At 43.1% G+C, this 22,600-nt stretch overlaps 1 long non-coding RNA gene across 1 annotated transcript; it reads right to left on the bottom strand.

Annotated features, from left to right (window-relative positions):
* Window positions 1–18,700: 18,700 nt before the first annotated feature.
* Window positions 18,701–22,012, bottom strand: LOC148122048 (uncharacterized). The gene is made up of 2 exons (XR_015737862.1): window positions 19,586–22,012; window positions 18,701–19,127 (listed from the first exon to the last, which is right to left on the bottom strand). It is a non-coding gene; the product is annotated as an uncharacterized LOC148122048 (long non-coding RNA).
* Window positions 22,013–22,600: the final 588 nt, after the last annotated feature.

Genomic DNA, 22,600 nt, shown 5'->3' with positions numbered 1-22,600 from the left:
AGTATTAGGCTCTGTTATCAGAACCTAGAGCTTCAAGGAGTATTTCAGGCATTCTAGTTGTGTCTATTTATATTTTATTTTTTGGAGATGTTAAAACTTTTTCTTAAAAACAAGATTGTGTATCTAGATGGTATATGGGCTAGAGGTGATTGAGCGTTGTACCACAAAATAAGCAAATGTTATATATGTATGACCTATTATGATGGGCACCAGATACTACCTGAGTTTAGTCTTATCTACCTATGTCTGTACTCCACTAGACTTTCAAGCCTGTGGGCTTCCACTAAAACATTCCAGAGGCTGGAGCAATGACTTGGCAGTGAGAGCACTTTCCACTCATCCAGAGAACCCAAGTTCCGTTCCCAGAACATACACCAGGTGGCGCCCAAGAACCTGTAACTTAACTACAGCTCTGGGGTATTCTGGCCCGGTCTGGTCTCCACGGGCACCCACACTCACAAGGGCATATTTTTATGGGGTATCCTGGTCTCCTTTGGTCTCCACAGGTACCCACACTCACAAGGGCATATTTTTATGGGGTATCCTGGTCTCCTTTGGTCTTCACAGGCACCCACGCTCACAAAGGCAAATTTTTATGGGGTATCAGAGGCACCGACACTCACAAGGACATATGTTTAAACTACAAACTACTGTGGTGTCTTTTATAGCCTGAACTGTGGATTGGGGGGCGCGGGATAGGGTTCGCGGCAGGGTGGTAGTGGTGGGTTCTCTTGTTTTGCTGTACTTGGGGAAATAAACCCAGGGCCTTGCTCATGCAAGGTAAGCTAAGGCTACTACTTCTGAACAGCACTACTTCTCAGCCCCGGAAGGATTTTTTTACTTATTTTTAAAAATATCTCACGGCCTCATTTTATGGTTTACTCTTTGATGCTTTTATAAAATTCTACACTGCAGAGAGGAACAGGTGAGAGCGGGCGCCCAGCAGTGGCTTAGCTTCTTCTGGTAACGCTTTCCCCCAGGCTGGGATCAGTCCCCAGATCTTGTAAATGCCCAGTGAGAGTTCTACCATTAATCTGTTCCCAGGCCACCATTAATTTCTCCTGTACCCTTCACTTTGCTCTTTGAAAATTCACACTTACTACATACAATCTTGGTTTGTATCTGAGCTGACAATAATTAAATGTCCCAAGTCATCTTTACCTAGTTTTCGTTTTCTTTTGTTTTTTTTTTTTGTTTGTTTGTTTCTTTTTTTACAATAGTGTCTTTGCTTGTTTAGTTTTTCACAGGGTTTCTTTTCATAATCTTTGCTGTCCTGGAACTTGTTCTGTAGACCAGGCTGACCTTGAACTCACGGAGATCCACCTGCCTCTGCCTCCAGGTGCTGGGATTAAAGGTGGGCATTTCCAGGCTTGCAATAGTGTTTTAACTGGTTTTGTTGCTTTCATTCCAAGTAGACTGCACCTTCCGGGGGGCGGAGGGAAGGCCCAAATGATATAAAAGGCACCTGGGACCAGGTGAGTGTGTGTGCGCGCACATGCATGCATGCGTGGGTGGTTTACCATGGGTGATTGTGGGCTAGAAACTATGTTGGTACCTCTACTTGGCAGTCCTTTAGCATGGTCCACATCATTTCACTTCCTCCTCATTGTGGAGGAAGGCCGTTAATTTACCTAGTCTCCTCTGTAGGATGGCCTTAGTGCTCCCCTTTGCTTGAGTGTATCTGTGAGCAGAAACTGAGCAAACACAAATTGCTCAATAACTGATTGCTAAATTGTCGGGTGAAGGTAGTTAAGTGGGCACTAGCTCTAAATGACTCAAATCGCTGGAATTCACGGGTGTGTGGGGAGCACCATTAGAGCATCCACATCCATGTGCCACCGCAGTCCTCCCCTACAGGGAGAAGCTGTGGTTGGTGGAGCCTGATGCTGAAACACTGCCACACTCCACTCAGAAGGGAGGAAACAGATGTCTGAGTCTGTTCAAACTATTGCGGCAGAGTACCACTAAATGGTTTATAAATAATGAAATTTTTGCTTCCTTTGACAATTTCACACATGTATATAATACATTCTGATTCACCCCACTCTTATCTCCCTCTTGTCCCTATCAATACCTCTCCCACTTCCTTTCCCACATTTATAACTTCTCGTTTTATGACCCACTGAATATAACTGAGGCCGTGCTGTGGCCACTGGTTGGTACCATCTACTGAGGCCTGCTGGAATCAGCTGAAAGATCTACCAGTAGCAAGGAGTTCAGCAGTGCTGGGTAGGTCCCCTTGAGCCCCTTCTGTCTCAGGGGCTCACTAGGGATGGGCCCATTCTTGTGTAGGGCCAGTGTAGACATGTGGGAGGCCTGTGATTCCGTGACTGCAGCAGCCATGTCCTGCCTAGAGGACAGTGTTTCACAGCTCTTCTTTCTGTCTTCCATCTCTGCATTCTTTCTGTCTCCCACGATTTCCCTTATGCTTTAGAGGTGGCAGAAACGGCTTGTTTAGAGCTAAGTGCTTACCTGTCATTTTATTCCCAATGCCTATGCAGCCGTGTGCCTCTGTATTTATTACTGGAAAGGGAGGCCTCTCTAATTGAGGTTGGGAATAGCATGTGTCCATGGGGATAAACGCAAATAATTTAGAGGGCAGTTTAACACTTTGTCATTTTGGCTAAAAAAAAAAAAAAAAAAAAATATCGGCGAATCAATCCCACACCAGTTATGTTTTAAGGGGTTATTTATTTTGGGGGGCAAAACTTACATACACCATAAACTGTCAGGAAGGGAGCCTAGTCGCTGGAGCAGGAGCCAGCAGCAGGAGCCTGGAGCAGGAGCCGGGAGCAAGCACCGGAACCAAGAGCCGGAACCAAGAGAGCCTGATCTGGATCTGCTTCTCTTTTTAAAAGAGAAATATACCACGCCCCAGTGGGCTGGTATTTCAGCAGCTATTGGCTGACAGAGCGGAAGTCGCTCCCCGCTGCACTGTGGGCTCGTATTTCAGTGACTATTGGTTGAGGCGGCGGAAGTTACTCCCACAACAAAAAAAAAACAGTATTCAACTCCTCCCTAGAGCTTATGACCTTCTACACCATGAGTTTTTAAGCAGGTTTACATTACCAGGCAGGATTCCCTGTACTGGAGTGGGCCTCAAATCCAATAGAAGAACTGTCGATCATACCCACACCCATAACAGTAATGCCACAGGTGTGAACATCTTGACTTACAGGTTGATCTCATAGTTAATATGGTTCATGGCTCAGTAAAATCACTATAAAAGCTAGCTGGCATGAAGGAGAACGTCCAAGCTAGCTCCAGTTTGAAATTTATCTTTCACTACTTTGTTGTTTTTTGGGGACAGGATTTTTCTGTGCAACTCTTGACAGTCACCAAACTCACTGTGTAGACCTGGCTGACCTTAAACTCAAAGACCCACCCGCCTCTGCCTCCCAAGTGCTGGGATTAAAGGAGTGTGCTGCCACCACCACCACCACCCAACTAAATCTTTCACTATTCTTGTGACTGGACAGTCCAAGATCAAGGTGTTGGATGATTGGTGAGGAAGAATTTCCTGGTTTGTAGACAACATCTTCTCACTGTGTCTTTCCATGGTTGGAAGAAAGATAGGTCTGGGGTCCCTTATTTGGTTTAAAGATTTGTTTCTTTTTATTTTATGTGTTTGAATGTTTTGCCTGTATGCATGTTTGTTCACTGTGTGTATGCAGTACTAGCAGAGGCCAGAAGAGGGCATCGGATCCTCTGGAACTGGAGTTATACATGGTTATAAGTTGTCATGTGGGTGCTGGAAACTGAACTCTCTTCCTCTGGAAGAGCAGCTAGTGCTCTCAACTGCGGACTCATCTTTTCTGGGGTCCTTTGGATAACAGTAGTATTCTCCTTTGCAAGGGCTTCCCTATTGTGACCTGATCATCCCATCCCTCTCGTGGCCTGATCATCCTGTCTTAGCTATTGTTCTATTGCTATGATGAAATACCATGACCAAGGTCACTTACTTGGAAGCCACTTATGGCCGGGCAGTGGTGGCACAGGCCTTTAATCCCAACACTTGGGAGGAAGAGGCAGGCGGATCTCTGTGAGTTCAAGGCCAGCCTGGTCTACAAGAGCTAGTTCCAGGACAGCTAGGACTGTTACACAGAGAAACCCTGTCTCAAAAAAACCAATAAATTAACAAATGAACAAACCAATTATTTAAATGGAAGCCATTTAATTAGTGGCTTGCTTGCAGATGCTGAGGGGTAATCCAGGACTATCATGGCAGGCAGGCATGATACTGGTGTGGTAACTGAGTATTTACATCTAATCTGCAAGATGCGGGCAGAGAGAGACTGGGCCTGGCCTGGTCTTTTTACACTTCAAAGCCTAACCCCAGTGATATGCCTCTTCCAACAAGGCCACACCTCCTAATCTTTCTCAAACAGTTCCACTAACTGGGACCAATAATTCAAATGTATGAGCCTATAGGAGTCATTCTCATTCAAACAACCACATCTCCCAAAGCTTCCACCTCCAAATGTCATAACACCAGAGATTAAGTTTCAACATATGAATTTTGAGGAAACATAAATATTCAGTGTCTGTCATTAGAAGAGTGAAACTTTTCTTGAATCATTTCTGAAGCATAACTATTTAAGTGGCCTTGTGGGCTGGTTAGGTTTGTGTCAACTTGACACAATCTATAGTCATATGAAAGGAGGACACCCCAATTCAGAAGACTGAGGTGTAAGCAGACAACCCTGTAGGACACTTTCTTAATTAGTGATTGATGGGGAAGGCCCAGCTCATTGTGGGTGCTGTCATTCCTGGGCTGGTAAGAAAGTAGGCTGAACAAATCATGAGGAGCAAGTCAATAAGCAGCCCCCCTCCATGGCCTCCGCATCAGCTCCTGCCTCCAGGTTCCTGCCCTACTTGAGTTCCTGCCTTGACTTCCTTCAATGATTGACTATAATATGAAAACGTAACTCAGATAAACCCTTTCTTCCCCAACTTGTTTTCGGTCTCAGTGTTTTATCACAGCAATAGAAACTTTGACTAGGACACTCTATACGTAATTCTATATGAATCTCACAGGTGTTGCCAACCAACTGGTTTATGGGCTACATATGCCTGAGGAAAACTATGAATATTGCCCAGTATAAATTCATAAACTTATTCAAACACTGTGAGATTTGTTTTGAATGTTTAAAAATAATTCCATTGTGGGGTTCTCAGTCATTGAACCTCGTAGATAGAAACATCTGTTGCAATGTTGGGCAAAAGGTTGGGCATATATGATTCTAAGTGTTCTCTGATGTGCTTATTGAAATAGCATTATATTTGGTACAATAAATTTTGGAACAAAATTTTATAGTCTTCCCTGTCTTACCAATGTACGTACAATTCCATTGTACATATAAGAAATATATAATACTGTGGGCCATATAATCTATGACACTAAACCAGTTAAGCCAGTGAAGAACTCATTTTCACTTATAGGTGACTTTTCCTGAGGACCTGTGAATAAACATTACATTTATTGTAGACAGGGCACGGATAGACTAAAGAAGCATTTCATTGAAGTCTAACCTGATGAACCAATGACTTCTTCACTGGGGTTATTTTTTACAATTCATTTATTGATGTACTTTCTGTATATAGGTGTTTTGTCTGCATGTACATTTGCACACTGAAGACAGGGCGTTGGATCCCATCACCATGTGGGTGCTGGGAACTGAACTCAGGACCTCTGCAAAAGCAGCCAGTGCTCTTAACCTCTGAGCCATCCCTCCAGCCCCTCATTGAGGTTACTTACAGGAATACGGAAGACTCAAAGACAGCTACATCATGGGAAAGCCTACCCCTGCATGGACAAGGACTCAGGAAAGCAACATTCCTTGAATTCTCTGCCTGATCTGCAGAGGCAACCCTTGGTGGTTTCCTGTCTGAGCAATTGCTCACTGCTTGTATAGCATCAGGGAGAGCTTGTGAGTTCTGTAAGATGTCTGAACGTCCTGAATCTTAGGAGCTTTTTTCCTCCCAAAAGGATATAATATTTCAGAGGAAAGAGCTGGACGAGAAGCAGGGAGAGAGTGGGGCAGCCCTGTGAGTCTAAGCAACACCTTCAGCAGGAATATGAGCAAGCGTCTAAGGAAGGATAGGTTTTGTGTGATCCTAATGCCAGTTTTAATGTGTGAATAGTATTTTCTATTTATTTTTTTTAAGCTTTCTCTACGCAAAGCAAAACTGATTCTTTAAGCATTGTTATCATGTATTTCATCCCCAGAGAAACTCAGACTCTCCTGAGAATGAATTAATCACTAGAGGGCACTAACCACAAATAGAATTCCTCTTGATAAGTAGCTGAAAACTGCATTTCCCTCAATTAGAGAAATGTCTGGTGTTATGTTTCTATAATTTATATAATTGAAACCACAGACTGAACCATCACCTGGTTTAAACCTCACTAGTTCCCCAAAGACTTCTTAGAAGAAAATTTATCATAATTAATTAACTAATTTTCAGAACTTTTGAGAATACAAAAATTTGACATGAACTATCTAGCTACAAGTTTTTGTTTGTTTGTTTGGTTGGTTTTTTGTTTTGTTTTGTTTTTTGTTTTTTCGAGACAGGGTTTCTCTGTGGCTTTGGAGCCTGTCCTGGAGCTAGCTCTTGTAGACCAAACTGGCCTCAAACTCACAGAGATCCGCCTGCCTCTGCCTTCCAAGTGCTGGGATTAAAGGCACCACCACCACCTAGCTTGTTTGTTTGTTTGTTTGTTTTAATTTATTTATTTATAAAAAATTTCCACCTCCTCCCCGCCTCCCTTTTCTCTCCCCCATCCCCCATCCCCCTCCCTCTCTAGTCCTAAGAGTTGTTTGTTTTTTTAATCTCCTTTTTTAACCAAGGCTTTTATATTATACTGAGTGAAAAACAAATGGCTTTTTTTCCCCCGTGGGAATATTTTGTTAAGAGGCATTTGAAAACCAGATAACCTGGGCTGAGGATGTAGAAGCCCTAGGTTTGGTAACCCAGCACTGCATAACCCGGGCCTGGTAACATACGTCTGTCATCCCAACACTATAACCTGGGCCTGGTGACATATGTCTGTCATCTCAGCACTGTGACCTGGGCCCGCTGACACATGCCTGTAATCCCAGCACCATGACCTGGGCCTGGTGACATATGCCTGTCATTCCAGCACTCAAGAGGAGGTACAGGCAGGGACATCAGAAGTTTAAGGTCATTCTTGAATACATAACAACTTTGAGACTCTATCTCAGAAAGCAAAACAAAATAAGTTTGTTTTAAAAAGTTGAAATGGAATATTTATTTATTTATTTATTTTGAGACAGGCTTTTTCTGTGTAGAACTGACTTCTGGAACTTGCCCTGTAGACTACACTGGTCTTGAACTCAGAGACCCCATCTGTCTCCGCTCCTAGAGTTCTGGGATTAAGGGTGTATGCTACCACTGCCTGGTTTGGGAATGTATAGTTTGATTCTTTTTCTTGGTCGTCTTCTTCTTTCTCTTCCCCTCCCTTTACCTTGGAATTATTTTGAAGAAAAAAAAAAAAGATCTGGAATGTTTTATTTGTCAGTTCACTGAACTTTATGTTTCATGATATGTACTTATTTGGGTGTTTTTTAAACAGGACTTCACTCTATAGTTCAAGCTTGGTTGGAACTCAAAGTCATCCTCCTGTTTTAGCTGCCTGAGAATTGACGTTATAGTGTAAAAGACCACACCTGGTCATATGCATTATTTCTTGTTTTTTGTGGCAGGGTTTTCTCTGTGTAGCCCTGGCTGTTCTAGAACTTGCTGTAGACCAGGCTGTTCTTGGCCTCCTGAGTACTGGGATTAAAGGCATGCCCTACCATGTCTGGCTGGTTCATAGGCTTTTAAAAAGAAGGTTAAAATTAACTAACTTTAGCAAAAATCACGAATATGTGGTAATCAAAAGCGACTGAGCACAGTAATGGCAGTACACACCTGCAGTCTCAGTACTTCAAAACGTGAGGCAGGGTTTGCTAACCTGAGCTACATCAGAAGACCCTAAATGGAAAAAAAAACACAAAACAAACTACTCAAATAATTAAACAACAGCAAAAATAGATGAAGGAGACATGATTGACTTTCTTGCAGAGGGTGTAGCTGGTTTAAATGACCTAAGCTATGTCTTGTTATCATGTTTGCTTCACGTTCACTACCGTATTTGTGGAACAGAGTAGGTTTTGTTTTATTTTATTTGGGGGGGGGTGTAGAAAATTTTTATTGTTACCTCTGTGTAATCAACACAAATTTAAGCAGCAGTTGCAAATCAAATATCTTCCCGCATAATATACTCAAAAAGGTGTATTAGAGGGACCTTTATCAATTTTCTTTTCTTTTTTTTTTTAAACAGTTTAATTGGTATAATGTGTACAGCACCCAGTTCAGCAGTTTAGATAGCCCCTCACTAACAGGCATTTACACAGCTGACACCAGTGTTTCCAGAGTTGGGCAATGTGGGGCATTCACCGGAGAAGACTGCCCACACGTGGGTCCAAGCCAACAGAAAGTCTTTAGTAGGCTACACCGGGAACAGGTAGCCCTGAGCCTTTCTCAGGGGGAGCTTTTAAGCACAAAAACCATGTCCTGGGTTGACACACTTCAGTTAACAAGAACAGTTAGCCAGAAGCAGAACTGTAGAAGCTAAAAAACAAGGTGAGTAGACGTCAATACTTTCCCAGGACTGTACGGACTTTGATGGATTAGGTCTTTGTTTTAATTTTTGGCAGGTGGTGCTGTCTACGCGCTGAATTTTTACAGCCTGAATCCACTTCCATCAGGAAGTCAGCTGTGCTAAATAAGGTCTGGGGGCCCTGTTACAGTAACCATCACTACATTCTCTCTCTCTCTCTCTCTCTCTCTCTTTCTCTCTCCTTCTCTTTCTTTCATCTATCTATCTATATATCTATTATCTATCTATCTATCTATCTATCTATCTATCTATCTATCTATCTTCTATCTATCTCTCTACTTATCTTGCAAGAGCTGACTAAGAAGTACAAGCTGGCCGGGGAGGTGGTGGCGCACCCCTTTAATCCCAGCACTTGGGAACCAGAGACAGGTGAATCTTTGTGAGTTTGAGGTCAGCCAGGTCTACAGAGCTAGTTCCAGGACAATTGGGGCTTCACAGAGAAATCCTGTCTTAAAAAAAAACTTTAAAAAAAAGGAAGAAAGAAAGAAGTAGTACAGGCTGACCTTGAATTTACTGATTCTCTTGCCTCAGAGCACAGGCAAGTAGCACCAGGTTCCTCTCTTACAATTAGTGTTAGAAAACTTCATTACTTCCCCCATCTCCATGCCTCTAGTCACCAGCCTTTTTTTCTTGTGGATATTTCAAGTTATGTGACGCTTTGTGACTAGCTTCTTTCATTTAGGATATACTGTCTCTACGTATGTAGCAGCATTTAACAGCACTTTATATTTTTTATGACCAGATAGTATCCTTGTTATAGCTAGACTACACTTTGTTCACCTATTCATTCATAAGTTGATGGAGGCTTTCCAATGTTCTTTTAAAACCAGTGCTTTATTGCATTTATTATGTAGACAAGGTCATGCCAAATGCCCTTAACTGCTAGGCTTCTGTGAACTGGCGAGGATACGTGCAAAATTAAAGTAAGCCCCAGTACCCTTTTGGTACTATGAACCTCCAAATAATGAAGCACTAACCTGAATCTGGTAAACAAAGTCTGGCTCAGCCATCGGTAAGTTTAATGGAGGCCTGAGTCTCAGTAGTTTACCCTGAAGCAATACCTGGATGCAGGAAGGCCCATAAACTAAGATTACCTGAGCACCATCCCAAAACAGACCATCCAAAGGAAATGCCTAATGTTCCAACCACTGTAGATAGGATCACCTGCCAGCACACACTCACCAGGACACCCCTAAACAAATATTAGCCAATCAAGGATCCTGAACCTCAGAAACCCCTCACCCCCACCTTTACTACTATAAAAACCCAACTCTAACTGAGCTTGGGGCTCTCCGTTTATTCCAATACGCTGGACATGTGGAGAGACCGTGTTTGCAAACTTACATAAAATAAAGGCTTTTTGCTTTTACATATGGGACTCAGTCTCCTTGTTAGCTTTTGGGGGACTTCATGGATTTGGGCTTAACAGGTTGAGGAAGCTAGTCTTGACCTTGACAATGGGCAGCAGTCCTAAGTGAAAGGGTCAGAAGTTCCTCTTGCAAGAGATAGGAATAACCACTGCTTTATCAATCAGGAACTTCCCCGTGGGAATGGAGACCCTTATCCAAATGCCTGAGCCTGGGAAAAGGACTTCTGGGGCGCAGATACTATACTACAGTTTCTTAGTCTTACTCTTTGGGCCTATTCCCCTCATAACATTCCCAAAAGGGATGGTCCTTGCTCTTTTCCCCATGATACGGGATCATTCTGATTTCTCTGTATTTATTAATTGAACTTTCGCCCCTAATGGCCTCAGGCTCTGGATCTGGATTGTAGGCATTTCATCCTTGGGATTGGGTGTGTCCAGCAAATTCTAGCTTTCCTATATTTGGTGTAATTCGGAGGGCACAATGGAATTCCTGGTTCCACAGTGGCGGGAATTTTTTCCCAAAGAATTACTTTGTTTAGAGAGGTTTCCATTCTACACATTTTCATCCTTTACCAAAGCCCATATGAAATTTCCCAAAGGGAAAGGCAGTAATAGTGAGATTCATTAAAAATAAAAGTAAAAAGGTGCTGGAGACGTGTGGTCTGCAGTGTGGAAATGCTGGAAGTTTGTCAAGCAGCAATTGTCGCCATGGTGAAGGTGTCTGTCACCAACCTTGACAATCTGAGTTTGATCCTCAGGACTTACACTGTGCAAGGAGAGAACTGACATGCGCGTGTGCACACACACACACATGCACATTGTCCTTGGACTTCCATGTACACTCATAGCCTGCACACCCATACACAAACACAATTTTAAGTGGTATGTAAGGAGACAGAGCATCTGAAGTGCATTGTGGTGTGATCTTTTATTTTCTTGGCACTCTAGCAGTGAGGCATAGCTCACTGTTAGAGTGTGTGCTTAGTATATGTGAAGCCCTGGGTTCAGTTTTCATCCCAGAATATTTAAGAAAGGAAAGGGAAAGATGGAGCAGGAGCAGGAGGACGAGGAAGCAGCAGGGACCCGCTGAGCCTACAAGTGGCGTAGGATACGCAAACCTAATCCTATCCCTCCACTTCAACAAGGTGCTTAAGTCACCATCTGTTCTCTGCCCCAAATGGTGATGTTTGTCTGGCAACCGCTGTGGCAAGGAAAGGAGGTGAGGGGTACAAAACCCCAGATGGCACAGTCAGCGCAACCAGCGTCAGGACAGATCTGTTTAGTTACAGATGTAGCCTCAGAAACCCAGGTGGCTTTCGGGGAAATACTTGTTTAGAGAGTGAATGACGCATTTCCTGAATGGTAAGGCATTATTCCAATATTCCTTCTGTATATTTACCCCTACTCCTCCTACTTGCTCACCCCCTTCCAAGTTGAGTGGTGAGATGGGCTATCCTCCCCTGACCTGGAGCCCCGGACAATTCTCTTTGGTCCTCTTTTATTATAAAAATATGAGTCCTTTAATGCGAAAGGTTTGTCCACATTTTTTAAAGCAGCTTTTGCGTTTTTGTAGTATACCACCTTCTCTCGAGCAGCCCCCCTCCCTTAACACTTTGTGTAGCATCAGACTCCCTATTTAGAGACATCCGTCAATCACAACAAGAGGTTTATACAAACCTGGATCTTTCTTCTGATGGAAACAGCAGCAGTGGAAATGGCAGCAGGAGGTCTCATCTGACAGCCGATTGCCACAACCCAATCTCTCCTCATTGTTTTAGATTTTTTTATTTCAACCAGCCTTGGGTTTATTTAGCAAATGATTTCAACTACCTTCTCAGGTGTAATAAAGGGCATTTTGAATATTTATGAATCACGTAAAAACATTTGAATAGGTACATTCATTTATATTGATTATATTTATATTGATTCATTTATATGATTTATATTGGGGTAAATGTTGGGTCCAGGGGGGTCGCACAAAGATGAGAACACCACCAAGTCTAATAAACCAGAAGCAAACTTTATTCCAGAAACCAGATCCTAGGAAAACCAGAAGCAAACTTAAAAATAAAAAATAAAAATAAAACACCGCGGGGCACAGAAGCTTATCAGCTAGCTGAGACCACAGCCAGAAATGGTGTTTGTTAGGCTGTGGCAAACGGCTGGTTTTTGAACCTACTTTTTATAGCAGGGGCACCAGGCATTATCCCTGAACAAAAGAATTTTACAACCTTGCCCTGACCCTTGGGTTGGTCAGCGGAGACCCTAAAGAGGGGAGTGAGTGCTAGTGTCCATGAGTAATTAGGCAGCCATCATGAAATATGTTTTAGGAGAGACTACAACGAAACTCACTAATTGCAAGAAAACATATATCTTTAGCAATTTGTCAGAAAGGGGGCTGCTTGTAACATTAGAAGGTTAATAAATTAGGATTCTTGGACTGAGAACTTAGAAGAAAAGTCTTTCTCATTATTTTTAGGTAAATTTTCAGATATTGACTGCCATACTTTACAACCTTCATTATCAGAGCTCATTAAAACATTCTTTTATTTTTCCACTGTCTCCTGGTATCCCCGAGTACAAACTGAGGTCATGCCTCTCCTCTGGTAGTGCCAGTCTCCCATAACAGAGACAGTGTCTGACTCAGAGGTCACATATCTCTGTCTCCTAAGGGTTAAACTCAGTTCACACCTACTGTTTGTTAAGGACAGTCAAGACACTACCCTCAGTCTACAGAGAGATGCTCTGGCCTTGTAATAGAAAAAGTCAGTTGTAAATAGCTAACGTGATGGAGATTTCCCAGGCATCCGAGAAAGTAATCCCTGTGAAGATTGATCTGTGATCTGCTGAGAAAGTTGTTGATAGTTTACTTAGGTTTACAGCTTTGTGTCCTTCTTCCTACATCCTAAACTTCTATCTTCTAATCTTTAGTGTCTATATTTTTATTCTTGTCTTCAGACCCTTCAGTAAATCTAGATTTGTCATATAACAGAGCCAGTTTACTGCACCTGGAAGAAATTATTGGGAATAAACTCAAATCACGTCACATGAAATACCAAGAGTTTTTGTTTTTTGTTTGTTTGTTTTTCCCCAAAGACAAGATACAGCTCTCCCCCCACCCCTTTTTTTTCCGAGACAAGGTTTCTCTGTAGCTTTGGAGCCTGTCCTGGAACTAGCTCTTGTAGACCAGGCTAGTCTTGAACTCACAGAGATCCACCTGCCTCTGCCTCCCGAGTGCTGGGATTAAAGGCGTGCGCCACCACCAACCGGCAAGATACAGCTCTTAGGAGGCAGAGGCAGGAGGATTGCTTCAAGTTCCAGGCCAGTCTGGGTTATGTTAGAGTGAGGCCCTGTATCAAAACAAACAACATAACACAAAACAGAAAGTGGGGGAGGGGGAGAAATGGCTCAGTGGGTAAAGACACTTGCTACCAGCCTGAGCTCGCCACGTGGTGGAAGGAGAGAATCCATAGCTGCTAGGTGGCCGTCAGTGAAAGGATAGAAGAAAGAAAGGCGAAGTGGGTACCTTTCGTTGGGCCCTGCCAAGGTATGCCACTAAGCAAACTCGCCACTGGCAACAAGTTTATTGGGGGAGGGAAGGAGGGAAGTGAAAGAGGGCAGGAGAGAGGCACACAGGCAGACAGGGAAGAAACAAGAGGAAGAAGAGAGGCAAGAGAGGAAAGAGGAGGCAAAGAGAGCGAGGTGGGTGGGCACTTTTTGTTAACTTTTTTTTCACTTATTTTACATACCGACCCTAGTTTCCCCTCCCCCATCTCTTCCTGTTCCCTTCCTCCACCACCCATCTACGCCCCTCCCCCAGCCATTCCTCCTCCAGCTTCATTCAGAAATGGGCAGGCCTCCTGTCGGAGTCAACAAAGCATGGCACACCAAGTTGAGGCAGGACCAAGCCCCTCCCCTCCATCAAGGCTGGGCAAGGCAACACAGGATGGGGAATAGGTTCCCAAAAGCCAGCTCAAGCGCCAGGGACAAGTCCTGATCCCACTGCTGGGGGTCCCACAAACAGACCAAGCTATATAGCTATCACCACATGCAAAGGACCTAGATCAGTCTCATGCAGGATCCCTAGCAATCGGTCCAGAGTCCGTGAGCTCCCAGGGAGCTCAGGTAAGCTGTCTCTGTGGGTACCTGGTAGGCACTTTTAAAGACTGCACACGTCACATAGTTGATATAGAAAGACACCTGGCAACAGGTGATGATGTAACTGATTGGGAGGCAGAGACAGGCTGCTACAGCAGTGAAAACTAACACTTGGACCACCATACTTGTGGACACACAATAAAAAACAAACAAACAAACAAACAAATAAATGTGAAAAAAGGGAAGGAAGAGACAAATACAGTAGAAAGAAAAAAAAGAAAAATGGGGTAAGTATCTTCCCAACCCCACAGGATTCCTGTGAAAATCAAATGAGTTATAGCGTGTAAAGGACTTAGAAAATACCAGGCAAATTATGATCTTATATTATTGCTTAAGAATTACATAAAACTATTTATGTAAATAAATTACATAAAATTAATAAAACTAATAGGGATGATACCTGTATATTTGATCCTAGGTTAGAATCCTGGGCCTGGCTTAGCTGGGTAGCGTGCTGAACAGTCTAGACTCTGCTCTTTCTAGTTATTGTTGGTAGACTTTATGGTGATCTGTTTATTGAAAGCCAGTGACTGGCCAGGTGGACTGGTCCATACCTGTCATCTCAGCATCTAGAGGGTAAAGCAGAAGAATCTAGAGTTCTGGAAAGCCTGAGCTACTCAGAGACACTCTTATCTCAAAAACAACAACACCAAAAACAAAACAAAACCATAAAACAACAGCAAACAAACAACAAACACTACACAAAAATAGCAGCAAGAAAGAGCTGATCTCTGTTTTTTGCCCTCAAAGAATGTTGACATGTAACAAAATGCATTGTGTGTGTGTGTGTGTGTGTGTGTGTGCATGCGTGTATGTGTGTGTGTGCAGGCTAGTGGAAAATCTTTGCTGTCATTCCTCATTTGCTGTCCACTTTGTTTTTTTGAGATAGGGTCTCTAACTGATTTCACCAAGCTGGCCAGGCTGCCTGGTCATCAAGTTCAATCTATTTCTATTTCCCAGCACTGGGATTATAAACTCTGGCAAACATGTCTGCCCTTAAAACAACAGTAGTAAAACCATGGCTTCTGAGGGACTGAAATCCGGAACTCATGCTTACAAGGCTGTTTATCCCAGCCCTGAAATCTTTTTCAAGATGTGCACTTCAGTGAGTTTTTGAATACTGTGCAATTATACTATCATCAGTAATTTCAGAACATCTCATCACCAAAAAGAAACCCTGTCTGTGCATGTCTGGCGGTGCTGGCATATGCCTTTAACTCCAGCACTTGAGAGGCAGATGGATCTCTGTGAGTTCGAGGTCAGCCTGGTCTACAGAATGAGTTCCAGTATAGGACCTAAAGCTATTGAGAAACCCTGCATCGAAAAACCAAAACCAAACCAAACCAACCAAACAAAGCCCTCCTGTCTTAGTAGCATCCACTTTCTTATCCTTCTTCTCCTAAACCACCAACATTCCTCTGCTATGGATTTACCTCTTCTGGGCCTTCTGTTTTTGTTTTTTTGGTTTTTGGTTTGTACTTTCTTTTCTTTCTTTCTTTTTTTTCCTTTTTCTTTCTTTCTTTTTTTTTTTTTCTTTTTGGTTTTTCGAGACAGTGTTTCTCTGTAGCTTTGGAGCCATGCTGGCTTCAAATTCAAAGATTCACCTGTTTCTGACTTTTATGATTTTTTAAAAAATGCTGCAAGATCCCCGGCGGCAGTAGGAAGCAGAAATGCTGTACGTCCCAAATGGTGGTAGCGGGCCCTGCGGCGGCAGACAGTGGGCCCTAGGAGCAGCCAGTCCCAGGCAGAGACGGCTGCCGGTCCCAGAGTGGTGGCTGGTCCCAGGCAGGGAGACACATGGGGGGGCAGGAGACAGAGACAAGGATAGACACATAGACACGACATGCAGAGTGAGGTTGATATTTATTCAGGAGGTTATGGAGGGGGTAGGGAGGGGGTGGCAGAGAAAGAGGGGGGGGAAGAGGAGAGAGAGACAGAGAAGGGGGAAGCAGAGAAGTGGGAAGAGAGGCAGGGAGAAGTGGGGAGAGAGGCAGAAGCGAAGCTGCTTCTCCGAAAGGAAGATGGAAAAGAGCATGAACTCAGGCTGGAAGCTGAAGATCAGCCTGTCTCAGCAGATGGGGGAGGGAGTGGGCGTGGCTTGTCTCTTAAAGAGACAGAACAACCATTACATTGACCTACACAGTATTAAACAGGTATTTATTTAGACTACTTTCAATTCTTTGCTATCAGAAGTATCACTATAATGGATATCTTTGAATATTTATAATACAAATGAGTACATTTTTAGTTTAGATTTCTAGAAGGAAAACTCCTGGGTTTTATGCATCAGTAATTAATGCTGTTACTGCTGAGCTATACCACTAATAGGCTGTCGTTGGTGGTGGTGGTGGTGATGGTGGCATGTGTGTAGCTCTACTGTAGATGTGTTGCCCTGGCTAGTCTTGAACTCCTGGCTTACGATCCCTTTATCTCAGCCCGTGAGTGGACGGTACTATGAATATGCACCACCAAACATGGTTCTTGACCTTCAATGTCAGATGGCACAGCGGAAATGCTTTTGGAGGCAAATTAACAAGGTTAGAAACTTGGTTCTGTTGCTTTTATATTAGATAATCACTCGGTTGTGGTGATTTTCTTGAAGGTTTTACAGCAGGCAGAGGGAAAAAAAAGATCCACTAAAAGACAAGATTGAAACTCAGCTCAGCTCGATTTTATTGTAACTGGTGTTGATCCAAAACCTCTATTGTCTCGCCCAGATCATTTTTCTTTAGCTTTATTTAAGCACAACACAATTTTGGAAAAGGTATTCAGATAACAATTAACCCAGCCCCTCATGTTTACACTGAGAATTCCTTACATAGTACATCTGGCTTCTTTCACAAGAATGGGTACTGTTGACTCAGAGATAGTGCCCAAGATTTAGGGAGTTTGACTGAGATAAACATAATGCTTGTGGGTGTCAGGATCACCTGGCCTGAGATTACATAGAAGTCATTTAGGCTGTTGTAAAGCCCAAGCCACAGCACTCAGAAGAGTGGATTTTATGATCTCAAAGCAATGCTCAAGAATTACAGGAAAAGGTCTTGGGTCAGTAAAAACATAAACTCTGGGAGCTAAAGGGCAGAGCCTATCTTGTCAGACAGCAAGGGATCATCAGGTTGTAAAACCTCCCTCGGTCTTAGTTTGTTCCATGCTATGACAAAGATAACAGTGTCTTCTGTAAGGTTTAATCAGAAGGTATATTGATACCCTCAGAATGGTGCTTCAGAAGTCTTCCTCCTCCACGACCTCTTCATCCTCTTTTGTTAAATGCTAAACCACACCCTCATGCATTAGTTCTTGCTACTAGATTGCTGTGTGATCTTGAGTCATTATAGTCCCCCTTTTCTTTGTATTTTGTTTTTAAGACATGTTTTCTTTGTGTAGTTTTGGAGCCTGTCGTGGAACTTACTCTGTAGACCAGGATGGCTTTGAACTCATAGAGATCCACCTGCCTCTGTCTTCCGAATGCTGAGATTAAAGGCATGCACCACCACTGCCCATAGTTTCCCCTTTTTAAAACAAGCTGGGTGTGGGGCTACACTGCTGTGATTGTAGCCAGGGAAGGCTGAGGAAGGAGTTCCATCATTAGCTACAGAGTGAGTTCAGCAGAGGGCTTGCCTAATGTGAATGGAGCCCTGGGTGACATCCCATGGTTTATCCCATGGATAAACTGGGTGTGGTTCAATCCTTTGTACCACAGGAACTAGACATAAACTGTATGTAATGATGTACTAAATTCTGCTTTATTTGTCTCATATATCTGTGTATGTACATACCTATATGAGGGGGGAGGGAGGAGAGAGACATGTGAAAGCACGGAAGACTATTCTACAGAAGAAAGGAAGAAAACTGAGAAGATATGGAAAGAAGAAGCAGAGGAGGGTAGTGGGTAGAAATATGAGCTATATATATACATATATATATACAGATATTTATCTGTATATATGAAAATGTAACAAAACTCACTATTGTATTTATGAACTAGAGAAATTAACTAATGAAATTGTAGAGTTGAACTAGATACATATGTCTCTAAGTTTACAAAGACAATTGTGGTCCCAATATTTAATTTTTCACTGCTTAATATTATTCTTTAGTGTTCTTGCATTTCTACTTTTCCATTACTGATGGGTGGAGACAACAGAGATTTATACTTTTGACTTGTGCTAGCTCTGACTTCAGAGCTACATGCTTCTGTGGCAGTACCCCTCCCCCCATATCTACACACACTCATGCACACGTGCATATACAAATATAAACCTGCAGGTGGACATTTTTTGTGTCTTGCGATTATTGTTCTTTTTAAAAAATAATAAGATGTTGGGAGGTCCCGGGCAGCTTGCAGAGCAGCTGCTAGTGGCTGTGGGTCCCCGCAAGATCTCCAGGGTGGCAGCGCCATGTGGCCGGGGGAGTCAGGGTCCCCGGGTGAGCGGCAGAGTCAGGCGGCTGGATGCAGTAGACGGCAGAGTAAATGGACATAAGGCTATACATAAAGCTAGACATTTATTACTTAAAAAAAGGGAGACATAGACAAACATAGAGAACAAAAACACACATGCACACGACACGAAACAAACACACACACGCACACAGAGAGAGAGAGAGAGAGAAGATGGCGGCGAGGGAGGTTCGAAGTGGTTGGGGTGGGCGTGGTTAGTTCTTAAAGTGATCCAAAGGAATAACATTCCCGGATTCTTTTTATAATAAAAAGTAGAAGGTTAGACATTACAGGTTGAAGGAATTGGGGCTGCGAATTCTCAAGACTGCTTCCGGTTGATTTGTGAGCGTTGTCTTTGGGGGGGGAGGGAGATCCGAGAGAAGGCTGGGTGCTGGTCACATCTTGGCATAGTTGGTCTCTGCTCCCGACAGGTCAGATGTCTGTGGCATGGAAATGTCTGGTCTCCCTTATACCTGGTTAGAGTATTGGCAGAACAGAGGACAAAGTTAAATTGAGAAAAATTTTTAGGACCGGGGAATTGAGAGGTTTGTATCTGATCTGTTTACAGTGGGTTCTTTAATTTGGCTCCCTGGAACTTATAAGAAAAACAGAAGTTTTAGACATATACATTGTATTAAGAACTCCTTGGGTTTGTAAAAACAGAAATTATAATGAAAAGTATTTTTATTTGGTGAGACAACCTGGCAAAACCTCTCAGCTATCAGACTGTAAGAGATCTCTGAGAAGGATAAGATTTTACTTGAGTTACTGATTAAAAAATGACAGAGAACTTACTTGGTTGGCACCCAGAGCTACTCTTTGGTCCTCCCTGGTCGCTAAAGGTTGCATTTGACCTTTGTTGTTTAATGTAGAGCCTGCCAGGCTTTTGAAGACCCTGTGGACTAAGAAATCTTTAGGAAGACAGGCCTACCTTGACCCTGGGCAGCTAGACTGTCGATTCCAGTGATTTTGTCTACATTTGGAGGTCTCCAGTTTAGGTGAAAGGCAGTTTTTTGCCCAATTGTCAGCGCTTGGCAGTCGAAGCAAACTGCAGATGGACGTTGGTCTTCTGTCTTCTCGGAGGAAACAGAGTGCTTGCTAGGAGCCAACCTGTCTCTTTTTGTTATGAAAAGTTTTTTAAATAATTAAACATTTAAATATCACATTCCCCAGATCTCTAAGCAGTTGAGGGCTGATTATTAGGTATAGCTGCAGTATAGAATCTGTCTGGAAGATTGGGTTTGAGTTTGACTGTATTGACTCTTAACAGGTAAGATCCATATTTGTAAAAAGACAGACAGAAAGAAAAAAACTGTAACATTAAGATTAGTGGCAGAATTGACAATGGTAGAGAATAGCTTAATATTAAATATGAGAGAGTTAAAAGTACATACCAGTTTTAAATATGAGACTTATGATTTTGTAGTCTGAAACAAGATGTAATAAACAATCATTATACATAGAAAGATTGAACAGGAATTAGGCAAAGTGCATGTTTTTGATGGGCCCTATCAAAAAGCATGTCACTATGCAAAACACCTGTAATCAGAGTTAACGAGGATTTTTAGTGATCACTGAGGAGGGGGAAGGGAAGGCAGGACATTCATAACAGTGGGAGAGCTTGGCTATGTGACCTGGCTCTCAGTGAATCTAGCGATAAAGTCACCTGACCCCAAGGAACATGGCGGCGGCCACATGTTGTGGCTTAAATGGAAAGCCGCGGGAATTTTAAAAGCGGGGGGCCGCCTGGTTGTTGAATCGTGAAAAACCCGCATAAAGAGACAATTTAAGGCATATTTAGGCTGGTACGACTTGCTTTCCCAGGTCAAGACCGTGAAAATCCCTCAAAAACCGTGGCATCTCGAGCCTATGGGGAACGGCTCCCCGTTTAGGTGAGATGCAAATTGTAATCGACCATCCAGGACACGTGGGTGAGCGTCCTCAATCCACGTGTGGGGTGGTAATAGGCCGAACCGGATCAGCCTTTTCCGTGAGAAAGATGAGAAAGAAGAAAAGAATGAAATGAGAGGAAGATGACTGGAGGCCCCGGGCCACCAGGTGAGGGAATGCACAGGCTTAACAGGATGCAAGCCATAATGGATGCCAGCGATGGAGCAGAGAAGTACCCCTCCCCGAGCCCAGAAACACCGGGAGGACCAGTCAATCCCGGGTTAAAAAGGCTCAGATAAGCTGGCTGGAGTGAGGAAACTTCCAATTAGAAGCCGGTGTTGTTTGTAGGAAGGAGTCCAGGCAGTTGGTGGTGTTGAGGAAGGCCCTCAGTTCGATTCAATCCCTGAAGTTAGTGGTCAGAGTCCTGGACAAAAGATAAAGCTGGAACCCTGGCCCTTGGCGGGTGAATCTCTCAAGTCCTGGCACCAAATATTGTTCTTTTTAAAAATAATATGATGGGATGGCCCCGGGCGGCTCGCGGAGCAGCTTCTAGTCTCCAGGGTGGCAGTGCCATGCGGCCGGAGGAGTCAGGCAGGCGATTACGGCGGATAAAAGGCTCACAAGACATAGTAAATAAACATAAGGGTAAACATTTATTACTTAAAAAGAAATAGAAAAACAGAGAGTCAGAGATAGACAAATATAAAGACATAAAGACACAGAGACAGAGAGAAACGTGCACACGACAGGAGACAACCACACAAGAGAGAGAGAAAGATGGAGAAGGGGGAGATCAGGAGTGGCTGGGGTGGGCGTGGTTAGTTCTTAAAGTGACAGCAGAAGAATAACAGCGATGGCTTTTCTCAAATTTAGCAAATTTCTGCTCCCTTTCTGCCCCTCCTGGAGGGGACTTCTTATTCAAGCTTCATGTCTCAGTCTAGCAATCCCTATAGATACTAGAATTAGATGATCCACTCCACTCACCACTGAGCTGTCAATTTGATAAAAGTAACTATGTCTGTTTGCTTGCTCCAGAGTCATATCCTTGATACCTTACAGTGCTGGGCATAAACAATTGATAAATATTTCTTGTTTTTTTTTTTCTTTCCTGAGACAGGGTTTCTCTGTAGCTTTGATGCCTGACCAGGCTGGCCTCGAACTCACAGAGATCTGCCTGCCTTTGCCTCCTGAGGGCATGTGCCACCGCTGCCCAGCAAAAATTATTTCTTTTATGTGCATTGATGCTTTGCCTGCATGCATGTCTGTGTGATCCCCTGGAATGGGGGTTACAGTCCTGAGCTGCCATGTAGGTGCTGGGAATTAAGCTTGGGTCTTCGGGAAGAACTGTCAGTGCTCTTACCTGCTGAGCCATCTCTCCAGCCTGAGAAATATTTCTAACATTGATCGCTAGTACTTTATGCAGTGGAATTTAAAGTCACTATCCATTTTACTTATTTTCAGATGGGTGTTGTGCTTACCTGTAATCTCAGCACTAAGGAGTTGGAGGCATAATTAGGAATTCCAGGACAGCTTGTTGAACATGAAACCCTAGCACAAAACAAAAATAAAAGGCACATTATATTTTAGAACGTCCAGATTTAAAAAATATAAATTATAACCCTGAGTTCACCGATTTTCTAAAATAAGTGTTGGTTTGGGCTAGAACAATAACTTCACTGGTCTTAGTTTTAAGAATTCTTTTCCATCAAACTCTGGTTGTCGATATAGTCTCCTTCCAAAGAAAGCTGGCTTTTGCTGAGTGGATTATTAAATGAGAGCACTAGTGTGTAATTAGTTAGTACTTAACTTTTTTTGTTTTTGTTTTTTGTTTCTCGAGACAGGGTTTCTCTACAGCTTTGGAGCCTGTCCTGGAACTAGCTCTTGTAGACCAGGCTGGCCTCAAACTCACAGAGTTCCACCTGCCTCTGCCTCCTGAGTGCTGGGATTAAAGGCATGCACCACCACTGCCTGGCCCCCACTTAACTTTTGACTTGATAAAAGTGAACATTTGGGAAAAAGAAAGTTACTATATAAGGATTACAAGGTCTGAGTTTTT

This window comes from Myodes glareolus, chromosome 5, assembly GCF_982192425.1.
Source record: "Myodes glareolus chromosome 5, mMyoGla1.1, whole genome shotgun sequence".
Classification (NCBI taxonomy): domain Eukaryota; kingdom Metazoa; phylum Chordata; class Mammalia; order Rodentia; family Cricetidae; genus Myodes; species Myodes glareolus.
Note: the sequence above shows the minus strand (reverse complement) of the source record. Positions and strands in the feature narration are given on the sequence as shown.